Source organism: Lygodium microphyllum, chromosome 19 (assembly GCF_053477565.2).
Source record: "Lygodium microphyllum isolate KBCC chromosome 19, Lygodium_microphyllum_v1.1.10, whole genome shotgun sequence".
NCBI classification, from domain to species: domain Eukaryota; kingdom Viridiplantae; phylum Streptophyta; class Polypodiopsida; order Schizaeales; family Lygodiaceae; genus Lygodium; species Lygodium microphyllum.
This window is the reverse complement of record NC_141153.1, coordinates 25,260,197-25,284,917: the sequence shown is the minus strand read 5'-3', so window position 1 is coordinate 25,284,917 and position 24,721 is coordinate 25,260,197.

Sequence of the window (24,721 nt, the reverse complement as noted above, 5' to 3'; positions counted from 1 at the left end):
AACTCTTTTTAGGGCGTACTCGAATGAAGGCCATGTCTCCTTCTTTGAAGACTCTTTCTTGACGTTTCAAATCTGCATATGCCTTTTGTCTATCCTTGGCTGCTTGTATGTCTTGTCTTATTGACTTTATTTGATCATCCATGTCCTCCAACATTTGTCTTGAAGCTTCAACTCTTAGGGTTGGATCAGAAAAGTTTAGGGGACTTCGACAATCATGACCATACAATGCCTGGAAAGGGGTCATTTAAATGCTCTGCTGGTAAGAAGCATTGTAGGCAAATTCAACTAATGGCAAGTATTGAATCCACCTCTTCGGCTCTCAACAGCAGTATGCCCTAAGCATATCCTCAATGATTTGATTCACTCGCTCTGTTTGTCCATCCGTTTGGGGATGGTAGGCGGTGCTAAAACAGAGTTGAGTTCCAATAGCTTCAAAGATAGCTCTCCAGAAGTGTGATGTGAAGAGAGAATCTTGATCACTAATGATTCTTTTAGGTAACCCATGTAGCTTGAATATTTCCTTGATAAACAATCTTGCAATGTCAGAGGCTTTATAGTTTGTCTTTACTGAAATCAGGTGTGCAACCTTGGTAAGCATGTCAACCACAACCATAATGGAATTGTATCCTCCTTGGACTTGGGGTAAGCCCACAACAAAATCCATACTGATGAATTCCCATTTCATTTGGGGAATGTCAAGCGGTTGCAGTTTTCCTGGCATCATGACATGTTCGGCCTTGATACGTTGGCAAGACAAACATTCAGTGACATACTTGAGAACGTCACCTTTGAGCCTCTCCCAATGGTAGCTCTTCCTAACTGCATTAAGAGTTTTTGCATAGCCAGGATGTCCTGCGAAAGGGGAATCATGAGCTTCCCATAATATCTTCTGCTTAAGTGACTGGCTTGTTGGTATACACAGCCTTGTTCTGTAGTAGACAAGTCCATTATCAATGGAAAATTCCTGATACTTAGCTTGTAACTTCAGATTCTGCTCGGTAGATATTTCTTTTATCATTGTTTGGTAGGCCAAATCATGGCATGCTTCCTCTCTAGCTAGTTCAAGTATAGGATTGTTTGGTATCGATACCTTCGTAGCCAGAGATCTGGCCGTTGATGGATTTTGCAAGATTAGGGAATTTAGGAATGCCTTGCGACTGAGTGCATCGGCAACTACATTCTCTTTCCCTGGTCGGTACTTGATTTCAAAATCATATTCCTCCAATACTTCAATCCACCGACGTTGCCTCATGTTGAGCTCGTTCTGGGTAAAAATCCATTTGAGACTCTTATGATCGGTTACTAGAGTAAACTTGTTACCCAACAGGTAGTGTCTCCAAAGCTTTAGAGCATGGATGACAGCTAATAATTCCAGATCATGCGTGGCATAATTCTTTTCATGACTCTTCAATTTCCTTGAAGAGTATGCTACTGGATGACCTTCCTGCATAAGTACACACCCCAAGGCAAGAATGCTGGCATCAGTTACTATCTCGAACTCCTTATTGAGGTCAGGAAGTTTTAGAATAGGTGCTGATACCAAACTTTGCTTCAATTTGTCGAAGCTATTTTGTTCAGGAGTTGACCATGTAATAGATGTCTGCTTCTTTAGTAAGTCTGTAAGAGGTGCTGCAATCAAAGCATAGTTTTTGATAAAGACCCTATACCATCCTGTCAAGCCAAGAAAGCTACGTATTTCTTTGACGGATACTGGTATTGGCCATTCAAGCACATCCCTGACTTTGGCTGGGTCTACTGATATTCCCTCTGATGATACTATGAATCCCAGATATTCAATCTGACGCTTGAAGAATGCACACTTCTTCATTTTTGCATACAGCTTATGGGACCTCATTGTATCAAGGACAATCCGAAGTTGAGGTTCATGATCTTCTTCCTGTTTAGAATAGATTAAAGTGTCATCGAAGAAGACAAGCACGAAATCATCAAGATATGGTCTAAAAATATCTTGCATTAATCTATTGAAGGTGGCAGGTGCATTTGTAAGCCCAAATGACATAACCAAGAACTCAAAGTGCCCATATCTTGTATTGAAGGCCGTTTTTGGAATATCTTCTTCCTTGATCCTTATTTGATAGTAACCTAACCTAAGATCAATCTTGGAGAAGATCTTTGCACCTTGAAGGCGATCCAGAAGCTCATCTATTCTAGGAATAGGATACTTGTTCTTGACTGTTGATTGATTCAACCCTCGGTAATCAATATATAGTCGAAGTGTCCCATCTTTCTTTTTCTAGAATAGTACTGGAGCTCCCCATGGTGAGTTGCTAGGCCGGATGTAACCCTGATCTAACAGCTGCTTGAGTTGTTCCTTCAACTCAATAGCTTCCGGTATGGACATTCTATAAGGTCTCTTTGCAATTGGCGCAGCTCCAGGCACTAGCCTAATTTCATGATCAACTTCTCTTGGAGATGGAAGTTCAATCAATTCCTCAGGGAATACGTCAGCGTATTCCTTTAGCCAAGAAGGTCCTTCATGAGACTCTTGCTTTTGATCTAACTTGTTGAGTTTGATTAGGTAAACGGGTAATCCTTTTCTGACTCCTTTTATGATCCGCAATACTTTGGCTAATTGGATTCTTGGCACTCCTGCCTCACCTTGAGTTGTGAAAACCTCCTTTTCAGAGTTTCGAAAGGAAACTTGACCCTTTCCACAGTGGATGTGGGCGTCATTAGGCTTAAGCCAATCCATCCCGAGTAGACACTCATGGATACCTAAATTCATGACTCTTTTCTTTCCTCCCAGAAAGAATTCTTCCTTAGCAGTTTTCCTGGTACAAGTTACCTCACGACCGTTTGCCAATTCCACAAGTAGGGTAGGTGCTTCTACTGTGGCTATTCCTAATCTTTTTGCATATGCTGGTGAGATAAAGGAATGTGTACTGCCACAATCAATCAAGGTTTTGAAACCTTTACCTTGATATTCCGACGATGTTTGAATCACCGAGAACTGGCGATTCGGCCCCTCCTTGTGTAAAGCGGCATGGACTGTCGCTCTTTCGAATTCTGCTTCCATAGTCGGATCTTCCTCTTCTTCTGCTTCGCATCTTTGCCTATTGGTAATGCAGGCAGTTCTTCCTCTTCCACGGGTGGCGGCTCCTTGACCGCGGTCTGCACCTTGGAAAGGTGTTTGACGATGTCCCTCGCGCTGAGCTTGGGACATTGCCTTTTGAAGTGACTGAGTTCGTTGCAGTGGAAACATCGGAGGTTTCGGCCATTACTTTGAGTAGGAACAAAGTTGTTGACGTTATTTGTCCTTTCTTTCTTCCTTTGTCCCCGATTGTGACCTTGAACTCTCTTCACTTGGGGTCTGAATGCTCCTCTGTTCGGGTCGCTATAGGACCAAGTTTTGTTACCCCTTGGTCTAGCTTGCACTTCCTGAATTATAGGTGCCGCTCGAATGAGTGCATCCTGAAGATCTGACGGGCGCATAGATTCGAGACGGGTATTTATGGGTGGATTTAAGCCCGCGCAAAATTTGGACACCTGCTGCGTCATGTCCATCTGTGGCGCATACTTTAAGAGTGAGACAAATTTAGAGTAGTATGCGTCAAGGGTGAGTTCTAGCTGTTTTAGCTCATAGAACTCATTCATTTTCTGTGTACGATATGCAGGTGGCAAATATCTCCCCTGCACGGCTTTCTTTAACTTCTCCCAGGTAACGGACCCCTCTGAAGTCCCTTGATCCCTGCACCATTGTTTCCACCATAGTCTAGCTTCGCCGGTGAGTTTTAACTTGGCGAGCATGGCCTGATTGGTAGGTGCAGTACCAGCTACTTCAAAGTAGTCCTCCATAGACTCAATCCAAATTTCAGCATCAGACTGGACGAATCTGCCTCTCCCGTCAAAGTCTGGTGACATGTACCTGCGGTTGTGCCTGAATAAAAGTTTTTCTTAACGTTATTATATGATAATTGACGTTAGCTTATCTTTAGTTCAGCTATCTCGTAAATCATGAAGCTACTTTTTAACAACTCTGATGCACAGCCAGATATTGATAAAAGAAGTCCTTATTTATATTTACATAGGCGTGTCCTTATACAACGTCTCGTGTGATGATAATTCAATCATTACATTCAGTTTGGGGAGAACAACGTTGTATTGCATTTGTCTACAGGAACTGTGTAATAGTAGGGTTTTGGGTCATGGATCTTTAGGAATCCATAATTCATTGGAAGTTCGGGATACCCTTTTTGTTGGAATCCATTTTTCTCATGGCGGCCCAACACTTTAATCCTGTCGGCTGGGATTAGACGGGTTACTTCCTCATATACATATGAGTTCATTTCAATCCTCCGACCTTGAATATGTAAAGTCGAATTTACGTGAGCTTCCACAAAAATGAACAGCTTCACGACTTTCAAGTCTTCCAACCACTTGATCCTCTTTAGGTTGGTCTGTAGATAAGCGAACCGGTGGGCAGCTATGTAGTAGATTCCTGAAGACCCCGTCCATCTTCGTTCTATGTATAAAGGTGATGGATTATAAATCTGCTCCAGGATGTTCATCATCCCAATTCTTTGTCTATAATGCGGAGAATGCATTGCAGTCATAAACATGACCCGGAACACCAAAAACTTGTTCCACGCTTCATACTTCTGCAAGACAGCATTGAAGATGAGGAAATGTTTGGACAGCAACAATTTCTTTACTTCATTTTATTGAGATCTCATAAAAACAATTCCATTGTTGGTCGGCTCTGATACCAACTGTAACGTGTCCCCTAGTATCATCCGAGACAAGTCCTAGCAGTCCATCGGAAAGGATGTCTAGAAAGCTCCACCCGACACTCCCATGGAATGTTACGGGTTTTGCGATCTAGTTCTTCCTGCGTCTGCCACGTAGCGGAAGTATCCTGGCCGTTCCCACTTAGGATCGACCGGAATTAGGGTTTTCCTAATGGGTCACTAGCTAACAGCAACTAGCGTCAGACCCGAGCGAACTACTTTACGCAAAAACGCCAGGTCCAAAGCGGATTCATGCTGCACTTGGTTCAAGGAGAATGGGAAACGAGAGGGATGCAAAGCTCAACCTCTCTGCCATAAGGCATAGTCCCATTCCGTTCCCCTAAAACAGCGTAAATAGAGTAAGACGTAACTCTAGGTCATCGTTCTCGTTATTCTTTTTGATGATGATGATCATTCCGCTGTTCCTCGAGATTTTGAGAAAAGTTCCCGGCTAACCGGGACCACCCAACCGTAGGACGGACCCATGGCCCATCCTCCGTACTTTCCTCGGTTTGTTTTAGTTATGTAATTATCTAACACATTAATTTGACATATAACAATCAGCTTCTTTAATTAATCTTGTTTAAGCACTGGTTCCTTCACGTAATCTTATCACGTGACATATAAAAACAATATCAAGCAAGTTCTTTTAACATCTCATCATTTTATCTTTGAATTACAAGAAGTTCCGCCCATAGGCTTGTCCATAATCTGCCCGGAGGCTAACAAGTAATCTCCAGGGATCACTATTCCAAGCTTCCGCCGTCAACTAGTATGCGGGCCTCAGGATCCAATCCCGAGTCGCGTTAGCTTCTTGTGCAGGACCCGGAAGGCGAGGGATTTACGGCCAGAGCCCCCCCTGGCACCCAAGCGTCCTCCTGCTCCAAGTAGAACTCAACGGAGAGACCTCTCGCGGCGGGCTCGGTCCACGTTCCCGGCGCAGTCAAACAACCCCCTTGGTTAGGGTCAGGCAGGCAGTCGGGGGTAACTGAAGCTGCCTCTCCCATCAGGCTTTTAACCTGAAGTATAGGTACTTATTTAATTTGTAATTCATAAATCAAACAGAGCCCTAAAATCTCTAGCAAGCACAAACATTTCCATTAACCAACCCAGTTGTATGGCAAACTGCTAAAGAAGTGTTCTTTCCTTTTTGAGTGTATCAGCAGTTGTTTTCAAGATGTCTTGTAACTTGGCAAGATCCTTTATATTTGGGTGTAGGGTATACCCAATTTGGTTAACCCTAAGGTACCTTAGATATGCTAGTTTCTGGTTTACAACTTTCCTTATTTAGAAGGATACCCAAAAATACGTCTTTTTGCAAGATAGCTTGCGTAAGGATTTGCCGTCCTTGATGAGGGTTTTTTTCCCTTTTTTTTTTCTTGTGAATCAATCACAAAATGATTTCCTACATCTTGCGCAAGTCTGGCAATGGAATAATCTGTTTAGATTCCTTAAGATGACGTATGTCAGGCCTAGGGTTTCTTCATTTAAGAACCTTAGGGACAAACCCTAGTTTCTTATCTTTATGAATTTATTGTCCCTACTGTAAGGAAAGTAGTCAAGTGTTTAGGGTATGAATGTTTCTATGTTTAGATTGGTTCAGTTATCTTTTGGAAGGTAATCCTACTCGTCTTGTCACGGTTTTACTATTCTTGTGACAATTAACCTTCCTAATCAATAGAGTTTAATTTGGCATATAGCATAATGCCAAGATGATACAAAGATGACAATACTCCTTGCGACAAAAAGGCCTAGCTGAGAATTTAGTGTATACACACTTTATTAGTTCCAAGTCCTCAAATAGTAGGGGAAAAGTGTTAATAGAGTGTCATCCAATAATTTCCCATTACATTTTCTTTCCAAATGAGTTCATATATCTAATTTTTATACTTGTTAATTCCTAACATTTAACTTCCGTTTTCTTTAAAGATGAACTCATGCCAAATAACAACAGTCGCCTTGCTATGATGTGCAACTAGCAAAGATAACTCCCTAGTAATTTGAGCATCGAGGAAACCTTCCATGAATTTAGCCATTTTACCATGATTCGTTGCGAAAGGAATAAGACTAATGGTGCAAGATATAATTTGAATATATTACTATAGTAAATGGTTAATCTTGCCTATAATTTTATAATGCTTGATGCAATTTGAAGAAAGCTAATTTGTATACATTGACAATCATAAGCTAACTTCTTCGTAAAAAAATAACTTGAACAAATATATCTTTCCTTAACAATTTTTCTTTGTATGACTGACTTAAAACCGAATTAACATCAAGAAAAAAAACCTAGCTTTGAGGTGAGATATCCACATGGATACCGGGAGATGACCCTCCCGTAGCTACACCTTGGACTTTCTTCGGCGGCATCGTAGTTCGAACGTGAGATAGCTTTTTCCTTTTTCTTCTTGGAATTCCACCGTCTTCTCCTTCCTTTTCTTTTTCCTTTTTCCCACTCTTCCTCCGTCACTCCCTCTTTTCACTCTCTCTACTTCCCTCCCTATCTTTTATCTCACGGCTATATTCTTCCTTACGGGGTACATACGAGGCCATGATGATGACTTGAATAGTTTAAAGAAAAATCCAGAGGGAAAAAGGGCAAGGGTTTAGGGAATTAAAACCGGAAAAGGAAACAAGGGCTTAGGGGGGAAAATTTAAACCCGGGGAGAGTAATAAGGACTTTTTGGGGGATTAAAAAAAATTCGGAGGGGAACAGAACAAGGCTTAGGAGGGAAATTATACTGGGAGAGGGGGGAAAGCAATGCCTTACGGGGTATAAAAACCCGGAGGGAGGGGGGATTTAATACACCGGGAGGGGGGAAAGAATAAGGGCCTTAGGGGGGGGAATTTAAAAATCTCGGGAGGAGGAAAAGAATAAGGGCTTAGGGGGGAATTTAGAATCCCGGGGGTTAATAAGTAAAGGTGTGGGAAAGGGCTCAAGAAGGCCCCTTGGAAGCTTCCAAGGCCTTCTAGAGGTTTTTCTAAGGTACGTGGGGGGGAAAGTAAAGGACGAATCGGCTGTCGGGCCAGCTTGGCATCTCCTTAGTCAGGCAGTGAATGACGAGGCTGAAGATGGCGGCGACTTTCCTGGCCCCACAGCAGCCGCTAGGAAATTGGCGTCTCCTCCCTCCACTCTTGGTGGACGACGTGGCCTTACGCCGTGCTTGCCCTCTTTCTTGATCTTCCTGGCAACCAACAGAGCTCGTCCCCTTCTCGCGACTCCTGGTTTCAATAGAACTAAGGCTGCCGTCTCTCTCTCTTTCTCCCTAATCCTTCCCTTCCTCCCACAGGATTTATATAGGAGGGGGAGAGGTACCTCCCCTCCCCCCACACGGCTCTGCATGGGCTTATCCCCTCTACGCCCCCCCAGCAAGGATGCTTAGTCATCCTTGCTATTCCCTTCCCCTCCAGCACGACAGTCGCTGGGGGAAAAGGGGGAAATAATAATAAATAAATAAAAAATTCCCTTATTCTAAAGGTTATCCTTTTGGCTTTCTAGGAGGAGGTTCCTACGTAAATTCTTTTAACTCGTTTATGCAAGTGTAATTCGAAAATCACACCATCAGCGTATTTTTGGATGTTGGAATTCCCTTGCATGACTATCACGTGGGTTTAGAAATATTCTCATAATGGAAATATTACACCAATATCCTATCTAACATCAGTATGTTTAACATCTAGGCCATGAGCATTAGGTGATGCTGCACGCTGTCTGGTTGGCTGTGGAGCGGGCTATACGGGAGCAGGTGGCTCCTCCTAAAAGATAACTCTGTATATTTCAACCACTTTCTCAGGCTGCATATGCATTTTTTCCTCATAAAAGATGACATCATGGCTGTGGATCACTTTTTGCGGCTGTGGATCCCATCCATGGTAACCCATCTATCCTACATCTCCATAGCCAATGAAAATGCATTTGACACTTTTAGGATCCATCCTATTGTATTTTTCCTTGGGCACATGGCAAAAAGCCTCACATCCAAAGACACACAAATGATCATAAGAGGGGGGCTTGCTTGCCCATACCTCCTCTGCAACCTGAAAGTCAATGCCACTGCTAGGTGACCTATTAATGAGATGCACTATAGTAGTAACTGCCTCAGCCCAAAAGTGATGTGGTAAGCCAGCCTAGCTGAACATGCTGTGGACCCTTTCCTGAATGGTCCTATTCATGCGTTCAGCCATACCATTCTGGGGAGGGGTGTAAGGGCGGTCAATTGACGCTTAATACCTCGCTCATCACAAAATTGCTCTATCGACCCCATCTCACCCCTCTTGATACAACCCACCATTGCAGCAACAATACCTACTCAGGGCACCCCGACCACAGTAGATGCCAGCAATCTCATGGCCTAGGTGCATTACTTCTTCAATAAGGAACTCACACAAGAGAGGAGTGTGGAAACCACAACCATTGGGAAGAAGAGATCAACAGAACAGACATTGAATGAAGACACGACCCGAAACAACAAAGAATGGAAACCTCCACGACTCCCATCTCTACAAAAAGGACACCAATTGCTGACTATGATGAATATGTCAAAGAGCTACTCTCACAATTTAAAAAAGCTATGAAGGAGAAGAGAATATCACTGATTGAGTTGGAAGCTAATAAGGAGTCAGTGGCTATATTCTAGCTAGAAAAGAATAGACATGTGGCCATGTGCCAAAAAGAAATATACGAGCTGAAAGAAGCACTCAAAACAAGGGAAGGAGACGACGGATGGTGGGAGGCAAGGCTAGCCAAAGAAAAGCAAAGCTTCATGAGGATGCGACAAAACATTGTGGATCTAGAAGAGCTATGCAAAGAAGTACATGCAAAAATGAAAATGATCAAGGATGCTACTTCAACATTGGAAGCATATAAAGAAGAGCAAACCCTCGAATTGCACAAAAAAATAGAAATGTTGAAACAGGAGGCAGACTTGGAACAGGAGGAACAACAAAGACTTAAAAGAGAAATTGAAGATCAAGAGCAGAGGTTCATGGTATTGGCTTGAAGGCAAGGAAAAGGCCGTGAAGAATTGAAGAAGAAAGCTGAAGTCTCGGCAAACCTCAATGCAAAGAGAGTCAACACCTTGGTGCACCGTCTCGCTCAATCAGAGAGAGATATAGTGCTATAGCTGAGAGTAGAGCATGGGTTGCCCAAGTGACCTTTGAAACCTAGCAACATGCCTTCTGCAACTCCTTGTTAGATGTCACTCAAACAGAGGAGGGAGAGGCTATGGACACCATTAAAAAGAAGCTAGGGATTACACCAGAGCCCTATGAGCAGGCCTACAAATGCCACCACAACCCATGGGAGTCAACCTAACCCTTGAAGAGCAACAAAGATATCTATTACAAGTAGGCTCGACACCACAAGAAATAAATGCAATAGGATTTGCAGAGAAAGTAGACTAGGGAGACTAGCAAGGAGAAGGGGTTGGTCTGAGCTTTGGGTTGGGATCTCAAGAAGAAGAATTAGTCCCATAGCCTCCTTCCCCTCCACAACCAAAAGATCAGCAAACAAGTAGATGCTTCGCAGAAAGAAAAGCTGTAATCAAAGAAAAGAGAATGCAGATGGTGGAGGAAGCACGTTGTCGAAGGGTTTCGAAAGCAATGTCGCAACTTCAGAAGTCCTTGATAAATTTCAAGATAGAAGATCAGTTCTAAAATAAGAGATATCGGTGATAAAAGATGGTTCAATGGATCATCTTGTGTTAGTAGATCTTTTCTATTCAAAGCCGTGCACAGTTGAGAAGTACAAGGTTTCAAAAATAAATTCTTCCCAACAATATGAAATCCAAGTTCAAGGAGAAACTGAATCTGAAAATCACAGCAGCACAGATGTATTCACAAACAATTTGCCAAGGATTTTGCAATTCATGGCCACACTCAGGAAAGCTTGAGCTTACAAGTTGTAAAAGGACACCTTCCCATTCTCAACAAGAATTAGACCTTTGTATACAAGGTTTCTGAAGGCTGGCTTATTGAAAAGTGCAATTGTCAATACCATAAGTGTATAGAACTAGTTAGGGTCTGGTCTAAACTCTCTGTCACTATGTTGCTTAATATGAATTCACTGTACATCCTGTATACATTCAGCATATCCAGGTAGATAAGTGATATTTGTGTAAGGAAAGGCTATTCAAGGGAGCTTGCAACACTTGTATTTGTCTGAAGTATATTCAGCATCGGAGGGAAAGGCAGGCTAAAGTACCCTGTTCTGCAATTTTTCCTTTCTGGTTAATTGTTGAAATTCATGATAACAATCAATGGAAAGGTCTGGATACTCAGAATCAATTCTTGCCAGCGAGCATGCCAATTCCAACTCTGGGATATTTGTGTACAGTCTAACAGATGTAAATGGCTGTTTGCCCTCAAACAATTCTGTTTCTTTTCTCATCTCCAATAAACACCACCACTGCAAATCTATCTTTGACACATGAAAGGGCTATTGAATGTGCTAAAGTCAGACTTGAAGATTTTCAGAGTGTTAGGAAGCAGGAAATCTGCCATAGAGAGATCTGAGAGAGTGGGATTACAATTCTAATTAGATTTCAGCACACAGAGCGCATTGACAGCAGAAGTATATTTCTTCGCCCTGGATTCTTCAAGCTCTTCTCTTGATTCATACATCTCTAGCAAATCTCTGATCTGTAGGCTAATCAGAGCTTAATATCGCCATGAATTGTCCAAGCTCCCCTCTCTGCGCCTGCTCAGTGAGACTGCCTTTCTTTTTTCCCAAGTATTGCCCGTTTCCTTTTTGACAGAATTCAGTTTCTGTTGGCATGCTTCAAGCTCATGCTCCAAAGTTGTAGACCAAGTCTTCTTTTGCTTTCTTTAATTGAAGTTGAAGATCTCTATTCATCTCTCCAAAACTCCACAAATGCTCTGAATCATGTAAGAGAACACCAGCCCTCTTGTCGAAGGATTTCCGTCGCATAGAAACCAGTGGCCTATAAAAACTGTCACAAGTGCATAAATAATGTGCTCAGAAGTCTCTGAAACATGGGGTTGTGGAATCTCTCTGTCCTGGGAGGATACTGGTAAATTTAATCCTTTGACAGCTTAGGCATTGCCTTGGTCACTAAGGTGAATCTTCAGCCCAGCAGGTAGTCTCCGTAGCTTCAATGAGTGGATAACAAAACGAATAATTCAAGGTTGTGGGTAGTAGAATTCTTTTCACAAGGCTTCAGTTTCCAAGAGACATATGCTACTAGACGACCTGCTTGTGTTATGACAATATCAGTCTCGAGTCTCAGCCAAATGGCCTGTCAGGGAACAGAAGCCCCCCTTCCGATCGACGACATCCTCTTCCGTTTCAAGCAGCTCCTCTTTTGCCTTCAGACTCATAAAGCGGCTCCCCAGAAAAGCTTCCTTTTTCCACGCTAATATTGCAATATTATTTCTTGATACATATTCACGAGCTGTACCCAATGACACCACTTATTGGAGCTCCTTTAGAAACAGCAGGCCATATTAGCATAAATGAGAGCAGAGGAACTGTTGATGAAACCATCAATCCCATAACCAGAAAGAGGAAGTTCACGTCAATTTTAACTGTATAAATGAGGCATGAAAATCCTCCCATGGCGGTCCCAATTATGAGAACTGTAGTTCGAGAAACATAAAGCCATTCTTTACCTTCAGCTTTAGGCCTAATATGTGCTTTATAAACATCGTATGTAAAAAGAGAACTCATTGCAATAAATTCTGCAGATCCTGCAGAAGTTACTGCCATGAATACAATAGACAATATCAAAATCACTCCCCCTGCCAATATGCTTGATCTGTTCATACATTCCCAAATGATGCAATAAAATTCAAGACTGCAAATTCTAGACCCCCTTTGCTCAATATTGACAAATAACTGCCATCTTTATTTCTTGAAACTGATACAGAATGGGCATATGTTTTGAGGTTTCTCCAGACATTGCCAATGCTTCCCAATGGATAGACATCTGATGAATAGACCTGAATCGAAATTTTTGAAAGATTACAAAGCTAACAGCATGACCCCAGCAACGTCGAACAAGTTCCAAAACAGTGTGAGCCTTTGGTGCCCTTCACTTAATTTCCATTGCAATGATACCGAAGAGAAGTATTTGTACGGTTGAGCTAGTGGCATACCAAAAAGATCCACTTATTCCATATGTAAAAGTCTCATTCACTGACTGTAATATAGTTGAAACCCATGTCCAATGGCTGACAACATCTGGACAGACACCCTCTAATTACATGTGATAAGAAGAAGCAAGTGGCTTGACAAATGGTCCATGTTCAGCATAACCTTTTTAGTGGATTCCACATCTCGGATGCGTAGCAGTATGACATCCACCCCCTCTAATCCTACGCATCCTCCGGATGGGCCAACTACCCATGATCGTTATCATCAAGATCCACAAACAGATCAATTTCTTCATTATGCATTTCCGGTATATCAACAAGATTATATGTCATATCATCTGTCTCTTCCATTGGAGTTTCTTCTCGTTGCGCTTCTCCTGAAAATTCTTCCAATGCATAATCTTCATCATCTCTTTTCTTGAAAATCTTGATTCTTTTTCCAGCAATAGGCACTCTAAGCACTGTCCCATCCAATTCTGTTAGCTCATATGTTGCATTATCAAAGACATGTCTGACTATGTATGGCCCAAACCATCTTTTCACCATCTTCCAAAGTGCAGTATGCTGATTTTCAAGGCTGCTATCAAAGACTAATACCCAGTCTCCCTCTTCTATTGCTCTAGGCCGCAAGCGATGCCTGTTATCAAACCTGTCCTTATTTCTTAGTCTAGCAACCTTCAACTTGTCAATAGCTAGCTGAATATCCTCTGGTCTTCTCTCCAACTGTCGAATCCGAAGAGCTAAGAGCTCCTCTCTCGTCAAATCCTCCTGCCAAGGTAAAACTGACCAAGTCAAAGCACAAGTCTCAGTTGGCATAACCAGTTTCTGACCATACATCAACTCTGCGGGCATATATCCTGTGGTAACACTGTGAGTCGTACGATCAGCCCATAAAGCAAATGGTAGAAGTCTCGGCCATTCTCCAATCCGTCCTCTGCATGCTTTGGCTAATGCTTTCACTATCGGCGGATGCCCTCTTTCACTCTTCCCATTTCCCTCAGGATTCTATGCTGTGGTTAGAGCCAACTTGATTTCTAGTTGAGAGAAAAACTCTCTAGCTTCATCTGCATCCAATTCACCGCAATCCGCAGTGATCTTACCCACACAACCATACCTGTAGAAAATTTCTTCCAATAAGAACTTACACACTGCACTAGTGGTCTTCGTTCTCAAAGATCTACCCTCAACATGATTGGTAAGATCCTCTCTAGCCAAAACAATATACCTCATCTGCCATAGACCCATAGGCATAGTAACCAAGTTAACTACCCACTTATAATGAATGCATAGCGGATAGGTTGGATGAAGCTGATCTCGATGACGCACTGCTGTCCCTGCAAGTCTCAACAAAGTGAGAAACATCTCTATACATGCCTTTCCACCAATATTTCTCCTTGATTTTCTCATAAGTAGCCCACAGTCCTCTTTGACCAGCCCAAGGACTCTCATGAAACTCCCTCATCACCTGTAACTGTGTCTCTCTATCGCAAACAACCCGCAAAGGTAATCCGCCTCTTTTCTTTGGATGCTTCCAAAGAAATCCGTCCTTGAGAAAATAACCATAGGCTTTCCTTCTGATCTTTTTGAACTCATCATCTATCCATTAATCTCTTTTGCTTAGTGTACTAAGGTACTTGCCAATCTGCAACCAATCTCCAACATAGAGTTCTTCTATGAAAGCCACAATATCATAGACATGGCAAACATGATCAACCATAGTGGCTGAAATTTCTGCATCATCCTCTTCTGCAAGTAGAGTCTCCTCATCATCATATCTGGCTCTAGATAGCATATTTGCCATTGGATTATCCTTCCTTGCTATGTGTTTAAATTCCAGATTTAATGACTTGATGTATGCAATCCATCTCAGCATAGCTATATCCGGAGTAGAGCAACTCGTAATCATACCAATCAATGGCAAGCAATCTGTCTCTACCACAACTGAAGCTCCAATAAAGTACTCCTTGTCACATTTGAGAGCCATAACAATTCCTAGTAACTCCCTCTTGATTTGCGGATATCTCCTCTGTCTCTTGTTTAGGACTTTCGCCCCAAACCGAATAGCATACCTGTTTCCATCTGCATCATCTTGACCCACAGCCCAACCTATGCCAATTGGACTAGTGTCAACTGTCAATACAATAGGTCTTCCGCAATTATAATCCGCTTTCTTGAGAGTAGGAGCAATGTGCAATAACTTCTTCAATTTCCGCATGGCTCTAGTGTGGCTCTCATCCCAATAGAATTTCTGCCCCTTTCGAAGCAGCTGATATAAACAATCTGCTATGTGTGAAAAATGAGGTATCCAAATCATATAAAACACACAAGCTCCAATGAATCTCCGTACCTCTGAAGAGGTAGAACAATACTCTGCAATCTTGCCTATAGCATTCACCTTATTAGGTGAAGGTTTCCTGCCATAATACCCACACATATGTCCAACAATGACAACCTCATTTACTCCAAAAATAGATTTTTGCCCTGAAAGTGTCAAATTCACTTCTTCTAACCTGGCCAAAATCTTCTCACAAGCTGAAATATGATCAGCCACAAAGTATCTGCATCCCTGCTCATTTAGACTCTCATTTTTCTCTTCTTTTGCACACCCCTTAATGGGCACATCATCCAAGAAAGGCATAGTAAGCTGAGGTATATAATCACGAAGAACCTTATGCATGGCATTCATCATATGCGCAACAGAATTAGTGGCACCTTGAGGCAAGGTACACATCCTGACAAGCCCAATAGGAGTTCTCATGGTGGTTATGTCCCTACTTTCCAAAGCCAGCTGAAACTGATCATATCCTGAATACAAATTACCTAAAGAATAGATGGCACGTCCAGCAAATGCTTTTGCAAACTCATCCACAACTCGACCTATACCAACATTCCTGATAGTAACTCTGTTTACTGGCTGCATGTTCTGTATAAATCGGAGAGTACCATTCTTCTTTGGAACTGTAAACCACGTGTTTGAGTATGGTGCAGATAAAGGCTCAAGAATTCCCATCCTGATTTTCTCATTCAACAAATCAATCAACTTTGGCAGGTGTGCCTTGGGCACTGGAATAGGTCGAAGGTTCCATGGAATATGAGGAATACTAAAGATCACCATAGGAGCAACAATTTCTGGATTCACACATCCAATCTCATGTGGGAAAAAAGCAAACCCCCTTCCATGTCGCTCAAGCATCTCCTGAAAGCATTGCTTCTCTGTAGGTAGCAAGAAATCACCATTTCCAATTTTCAATTCAGCAAGAGTCTCTACTGAAAATTTATAACCTATATGCTCCGGATTCCTCAAAATTGGCTGTTTGGCAGCCCTCTCTATTTGCTGATCACTGTCAGGTGGAAGCGGTACAGCTACCGGCTTCACCTTCTTATCCACAGTTTTGTATTTCGTGTCAACCCTGGCTTCATTATGCTCTTCTGCATTACTCAAATCTTGCTGTAAATCAACAATTCTGCACTCCAATGGCTGAATATCCTCAGCCCTCTGCTCTATGGACTGCATAGGAACAGCCCTAAACTCTGGATGCTGAAATATTTCAGCAGTAAACTCTGTTGGCTGAAAATTTTCAGCCCTCTGTGTCTCTGTAAGCTGATCATAATCAACCGGAAACTTTGTTTGCTGAATTTCTTCAGCACTCAACACTTTTTGCTGAATCATCTCAGCCTCTGACTCAATCTGTGACACAAAATCTGCAATTTCATGAAACATGTCCAGGGATTGCACTAATACATTACTGTGACAACTCTGCATATCAGTTTTCAGCATATCTTTCATCTCTTCCATCGTATCTGCACAAATCATACTGTCATACATCCCATCTATGTGCTCATCATCCTCTAAAATTCCTGCATTTTTCAAAATTTTCTCCTTCCTGCATATGTACTGCCTGGCAGCTCTAGGCAACCTAGAAATCTTCTGATAGCTCATCGAACTGTTTGCTGAAATCCCAACAAAACCAAAGGAGAAAACACTACTGCCAGGAGGCGAGAATTCCAATCTCCTCTTCTCTGTACCACCGTCGTCTCACGAAACGACGGTACCTAATGAAAACCCGAATCCCTCACAGTGGGCAAAGATGCATCTCTGAGAGTATCCCTGTTTCTAACATGGTTCACACACACAGTCATAAACTGAACTGCTCTCATGCCATCTTTACTGCGAATCCGTGCATAAGTAGATCCATCATCCATTACCTTTGTTTCCATGCGCATCTCTGTGATGAATGGCTGTCCAAGAATTATAGGATAAGAGCATGAATCCTGCACAAAGAAATGGAAATCCTCCTCTACATCTCCAATAGAAACCCTGACACTGGGACAGGCAGCATACAAATCACCTGCATTATTGTTAGCGGCTCTCATACGCCACCCATGCTCTACATCCATAGGCCATCTGTTACTCTCATAAACTCCACGAACTATGAGATTAATCTCTGAACCATGATCCACCAAAGCAACATAAGGCACCTGTTTCTCTCCAATTTTTACCATCGTCTCTGTAGTTGCCCTAGCCCAATGACTCCGCAAAAAGTGACTACGCGGTATCAAGACAGGCTCATCAGTTTCAGCATAATGCATAGGCTGAACCCTCTTCTCTATCTGTGGAAAACAGAAGCATTCTCAACCAAAACCTCATCTTCATCCTCATCCAACTCCCCAATCAAAACTCCCTGTGTATCAATAGTAGGCAATGCATGTCATTTCCTCTTCAGGACCTCCTGAAACTGATCTTGAAACTCTCTTTTCGAGATGCCCAAAACCTCAGAAATAGTGAAAGTCACCTCACTACCAAGTATCTTGTCATTAAAGATTTTCTTCATGTCCGTAGATGTTTCAATATCAAACATCAATCTAAACCCTGGCTGCTTTCTCTCTCTAGGCTCTTGCCTCTTTTCTCTCTTTTGAGCATCTTCCATCTGTCGTTCTGGCCCTGGTCTCAAAGACGGTCCTGCAGTAGGTGGAGTAACAAACTCACCCCCTCTAGTCTTTTTAGCTGCACTTGGATTTTCTTCATCCCTCTTACGCTTCTCCTCAACAAGTACATCTGCTCCCTGAGACTTAGCCAAGTAGGCATAAATAGAGTACCTGTCACTGAAGGTGAATCCCAACCTGTCTCTGATCTGATGCTAGAGCCTGCACTAGTCAAAACAATTTGCTGAATTTTTCCCTTGTTTGTAGTCTCCATAGCATAAGTCCATAGTGCTGACTGATTCTCTGATTCCTTCTCAATCTGGACTCCATATGCAGAAGCATCTCCTCTAGCTGTCACATAAGAAGTACGCGTAGCCATGTCATCCACTAACTTCTTCATTCCGCCTTTCCCAAAGTTGGTAGCAAGCGGAGCTCCTGTTTCAGTCAACCAAATCTTACCATCTTGTCCCCAATATACCAAATTCTTCCTCCTTGCATCCTGAAAAGATTCACAATCCCTGCAATGCTGATGGTCCATACTATCACACCAAATACATCTCCGATCTCTCCTAGGTGTAGTAGGAGCATTAGAAGAAATAGTAGGCGCAGTTGAAGCAAACTGCTCTTTCAATTTTCCCACCAACTCCGCTTTAACTGACTCCAGTGTCAAATCCGCTATGCCTTTGATTATATCATCAAGAGAGGTAGGCACCGATGGAGCGGATGGTTTTGGAGCAGAAGGTGCAGGCATCGGTCGTGGAACAGGAGGAATAGGAGGAGTAGAAACAGTAGGCACTGGCATAGGCCAAGAAACTGGCTGTGGAGGAGAAAAATAACAGGGATAGAAGCAGGCATAGGAGCAGAAGACGGTGCGGTGTCATAGAACCATTCTGTAAGCGGGTCTTCTATATCCTCCTCTTGGTTAAAGTCGAGACTGCATCTTGGGCATCCTGCCAATCCGTTTTAAGTCCCATAGGCTTCGTGCGATCCTCAAGAAGTTCTCCCAATTCTTCCTGAAGAGCAGGATCTGCAGCTTGCAAGAAAAGCTCAACTTTCTCAACATCCAATGCTCTTTGTTCAATGGCATCAAGCTGACTATACCTCTCTTCAAATTCTCGTATCAACTCTGAAGTAGCTAGACCTTTGTTTGGCATGTAGACCCACTCTCAGAATGACCGCCGTGTAGCCATCCCAAAGTCCTCAAGGAAATACTCTTCTTTTAGGGCTTTCTTAAAATCTTGCCAATGTGTATTTTGAATAAAAAGATCAGTCACTTTTGCCCTCAAGGCGGGTGTGACAAGACGAAGGAAGTACTTACTCATAAGTCCAGCTGGAACTCCAAAAAACCCCATCTTGATCTCATATGTCTTCAAATATGCTGAAACATTACGGCCATCAAATAGCTTCTTCTCATTCTCAACTGCTTCAATAGCCTTAGTCGCGCTGTTTGCATTCTCCTGCTCCGAATATAGTTGCCTTTGCTGAGACAACTGTTGTTGATGCAATTGCTGCTGTTGCTGCATATACAATTGCGTCTGTTGATTTTGAAGCTGCATATACATGGACATATTCTGCAAAATCTGCTTTAGATCATCTGTTGAAGTACTTGATGTAGCAGTCATTGAAGGAGCTGAAGTAGAGGACGCAGCGGGAATTGTAGAAGAGGCTAAAATAGATGCTGAAGTATCTCCCATCCTGAAATTTCTGCGACGCTTTCACGTCGGTTTCACCAAAGATGTCGAAGGGTTTCGAAAGCAATGTCGCGACTTCAGAAGTCCTTGATAAATTTCAAGATAGAAGATCAGTTCTAAAATAAGAGATATTGGTGATAAAAGATGGATCAATGGATCATCTTGTGTTAGTAGATCTTTTCTATTCAAAGCCGTGTACAGTTGAGAAGTACAAGGTTTCAAAAATAAATTCTTCCCAACAATATGAAATCCAAGTTCAAGGAGAAACTGAATCTAAAAATCACAGCAGCAAAGATGTATTCACAAACAATTTGCCAAGGATTTTGCAATTCATGGCCACACTCAGGAAAGCTTGAGCTTACAAGTTGTAAAAGGACACCTTCCCATTCTCAGCAAGAATTAGACCTTTGTATACAAGGTTTCTGAAGGCTGGCTTATTGAAAAGTGCAATTGTCAATACCATAAGTGTATAGAACTAGTTAGGGTCTGGTCTAAACTCTCTGTCGCTATGTTACTTAATATGAATTCATTGTACATCCTGTATACATTCAACATACCGAGGTAGATAAGTGATATTTGTGTAAGGAAAGGCTATCCAAGGGAGCTTGCAACACTTATATTTGTCTGAATTATATTCAGCACCGGAGAGAAAGGCAGGGTAAAGTACCATGTTCTACAATTTTTCCTTTCTGGTTAATTGTTGAAATTCATGATAACAATCAATGGAAAGGTCTGGATACTCAGAATCAATTCTTGCCAGCGAGCATGCCAGTTCCAACTCTGGGATATTTGTGTACAGTCTAACAGATGTAAATGGTTGTTTGCCCTCAAACAATTCTGTTTCTTCGCTCATCTCCAATAAACACCGCCACTGCAAATCTAGCTTTGACACATGAAAGGGCTATTGAATGTGCTAAAGTCAGACTTGAAGATTTTCAGAGTGTTAGGAAGCAGGCAATCTGCCATAGAGAGATTTGAGAGAGTGGGATTACAATTCTAATTAGATTTCAGCACACAGAGTGCATTGATAGCAGGAGTATATTTCTTTGCCCCGGATTCTTCAAGCTCTTCTCTTGATTCATACATCTCTGGAAAATCTCTGATCTATAGGCTAATCAGAGCTTAATATCGCCATGAATTGTCCAAGCTCCCCTCTCTGCGCCCGCCTGCTCAGTGGACTGGCTTTCTTTTTTCCCAAGTATTTCCCGTTTCCTTTTTGACAGAATTCAGTTTCTGTTGGCATGCTTCAAGCTCATGCTCCGAAGTTGTAGACCAAGTCTTCTTTTGCTTGCTTTAATTGAAGTTGAAGATCTCTATTCATCTCTCCAAAACTCCACAAATGCTCTGAATCATGTAAGAGAACACCAGCCCTCTTGTCGAAGGATTTCCGTCGCATAGAAACCAGTGGCCCGTAAAAACTGTCACAAGTGCATAAATAATGTGCTCAGAAGTCTCTGAAACATGGGGTTGTGGAATCTCTCTGTCCTGGGAGGATCCTAGTAATTTTAATCCTTTGACAGCTTAGGCATTGCCTTGGTCACTAAGGTGAATCTTCAGCCCAGCAGGTAGTCTCCGTAGCTTCAATGAGTGGATAACAACGAATAATTCAAGGTTGTGGGTAGCAGAATTATTTTGACAAGGCTTCAGTTTCCAAGAGACATATGCTACTAGACGACCTGCTTGTGTTATGACAATATCAGCTCTGGAGTCTCAGCCAGATGGCCTGTCAGGGAACAAAAGCCCCCCTTCTGATCGACGACATCCTCTTCCGTTTCAAGCGGCTCCTCTTTTGCCTTCAAACTCATAAAGTGGCCACCCAAAAAAGCTTCCTTTTTCCACGCTAATATTGCAGTATTATTTCTTGATACATATTCACGAGCTATACCCAATGACACCACTTATTGCAGCTCCTTTAGAAACAGCAGGCGATATTAGCATAAATGAGAGAGGAGGAACTGTTGATGAAACCATCAATCCCATAACCAGAAAGAGGAAGTTCACGTCGATTTTAACCGTATAAATGAGGCATGAAAATCCTCCCATTGCAGTCCCAATTATGAGAACTGCAGTTCGAGAAACATAAAGCCATTCTTTACCTTCAGCTTTAGGCCTAATATGTGCTTTATAAGCATCGTATGTAAAAAGAGAACTCATTGCAATAAATTCTGCAGATCCTGCAGAAGTTACTGCCATGAATACAATAGACAATATCAAAATCACTCCCCCTGCCAATATGCTTGATCTGTCCATACATTCGCAAATGATGCATTAAAATTCAGGACTGCAAATTCTAGATCCCCTTTGCTCAATATTGACAAATAACTGCCATCTTTATTTCCTGAAATTGGTACAGAATGGGCATATGTTTTGAGGTTTCTCCAGACATTGCAAATGCTTCCCAATGGATAGACATCTGATGAATAGACCTGAATCAAGATTTTTGAAAGATTACAAAGCTAACAGCATGACCCCAGCAACGTCGAACAAGTTCCAAAACAGTGTGAGCCTTTGGTGCCCTTTGCTTAATTTCCATTGCAATGATACCGAAGAGAAGTATTTGTATGGCTGAGCTAGTGGCATACCAAAAAGATCCACTTATTCCATATGTAAAAGTCTCATTCGTTGACTGTAATATAGTTGAAACCCATGTCCAATGGCTGACAACATCTGGACAGACATCCTCTAATTACATGTGATTATAAGAAGCAAGTGCCTTGACAAATGGTCCATGTTCAGCATAACCTTTTTGGTGGATTCCACATCTCGGATGCGCAGCAGTACGACAACGCAAGAGACCGGGTGCTAAACCGGCTATGAGGCCATCTGCATCCATCCCACCAAGTCAGTATGACTTTCCAACAAGCTTCCATGCTAACTTGATAATCTGGGAACAATAGGAGATTTCCAGAAAACCCTTCGATCTGAATTCCTAATTCCTTGCCAACTTGCACAGGATTCTGCCAATCAAAGTGGTGCAAGAAGTGATTAATATCGAAGGGAGACTTGGGGAGAAATGGCTAGCTTAAAGAGAGAAAAACCCCACCCTCTAGGGCACACAAGATGCCAAGTTTTGGCAAAATAAAGTTTTTGAAGTGCCTAGATTTGTGCTTGACTAAGAGTCCCAACCCACATGGAGAAGATGCATTTGTGATGTAAATATGGACACTTGGCTGGCTTTTTGTAGCACCCTGCCCTTCAAGCAAAACAACCCAACCTTCATGCCATACCCTTGAAGAGTAGGAGTGGATTTTGACCCCAATGTCCATGGTTGATACGACTTCCCTATAATCTACAATGCTAATTGTACTAAGCCTGAAGAGGCCCTCATCTTCACACTCGAAGATTTGGAGGACTCTAGTACTTAGGCAAGATACCACTCCATAAGAATGCAGCCTTCCAACCCTCTATTATGATCCCAATGCCATAGACAATTGCACCATGACTCGATTGATGATGGAAGCTACTCTTCTCCCTTCATTTTGCTCTTCCCTCCTCAAAGATATGAATGATAGCCGCTTTACACATTGCAATCATCCATTTCTTTCTACAACCACTCTGCAAGTCCAGTTGAGCCTCAAGGGGTACTTACAAAGCCAACAATTCTTCAATAAAACTCTTATGCCCCCATCTCCACCCCACTCAGATGACAAAGAATAGCTCTAATCGTGACCATGTAATTTTATTTTATTTTTTAAGGGAGAACAAAGAGGAAAAAGAAGCACCTCACAAGCAAAGTAGTTAGACCACCTCACTTCACATAGGTCACAAGCACTGCATTTAGGGGTCCTCAAGTTAGGCACATCCAGTGGCTTCAATCGGTCAGCTCTGTCCCTAATCCCTTAGCCCTTTTGATTCCCCACTCACATGCTTAGGGCACATCAAGGGCAGGACATACCTAGGGAGGTCACACTCGCCTATGATTAGACCTATCTCCTTAAGCCGCACCCACCACACCTTCCCCATGCACAAATTGGGTCCTCAAGTGTGGGACACCACCCATGCCTGTTGACCTAACTCCCAATTCCACTAGCAAAGCACAATGCACCACATGGTAAGGTAGTCACACCCCCAAGTAGTGCACCTTGTTTTCTCTTCATGCAAATAAAAATGCTGCGACCCACCAACTTCAAAGGCCCCATCATCCATGCAATTTACTCCTGGCCTCCACTACCTTACCTAGTTGATCAGTTTCCTCCCAAAACCAATCCCCCCGAGACCTCCACATCATTAAATCACATGATTATCTCGTTAAATCACCAAACCTTCAACAACTCAAAGCTACCAATGTCATGTAACTTGTAACCATCTAAGGGGGGGTGATGTTAGATGATCTATTACCATGCAGCCCACACGACACAAGAAAAAATCAAGGAAGCCCCCACCAAAAAGTGAATGAAGAAACTTATTCCACTCAGAGAGAAACAATAAAGGAGATGGAAACCTTAGAAAAAAAGTGTGGGAGTTCCAACTACTTTGGCAAGGTCCTCTCAAGAATGAGGGAGAACCTCGGAAGTTCTCACAAGAAAAGCGCGGGGTGCAATGTAATTCATTTTATCAGCATACCAAACCGACATCGGCGATGGCATAAGGCACCTTGAAGGGAATAGGAAAAAGCCATGTTAAGATTATGGCATAACAACCGCAAAAAGCAAGAGGATGGATCCATCTAACACCATTGTCAATTTCAGGGGACAGATTCACTCAAGGTTAGCATCAGGGAAGGACCCACCCAACTACATCTTCAATTTCAATGTCGAGTCCACCATCCAACACCATCCCCTACAAGGGCTTGTATACAAACTCAAAAAAGCTATTTGGCTACATGCATCCGACCTCCCAAATAATACCCATCAGTGCCATGGGACTGGCATTAGGCTAGGAGGGGGGATAATGTTAACCGCAGCATAAGAAGAAAGTAGCAAAAGTGAAAAAATGCAAGTTGGGACCTAAAAGAGGTGACCCAAAAGAAATTGAACACAGCGAAAAAAGTAAGAGGGAAAATGGTCGCAAGTGCAAGGGCCTCCTTAAAAAATCAAGTCAAAGGAAAAATCTTGTTTTTAAATGTAGAACACCCCTAAAACTGTGTGAGAGAGTGCCAGGCTCTCTCTTGTGCAAAATTGTAAAAGGTAAATGGGCATAGGTGAAGAGATAAGGAAAATAAAAAGAAATAGAAAAGAGGACCTTGCCACAATGGCCGATCATGTAAAAAAGGGATGACTGTCCAATAGGGATTTATTTATGTATAAA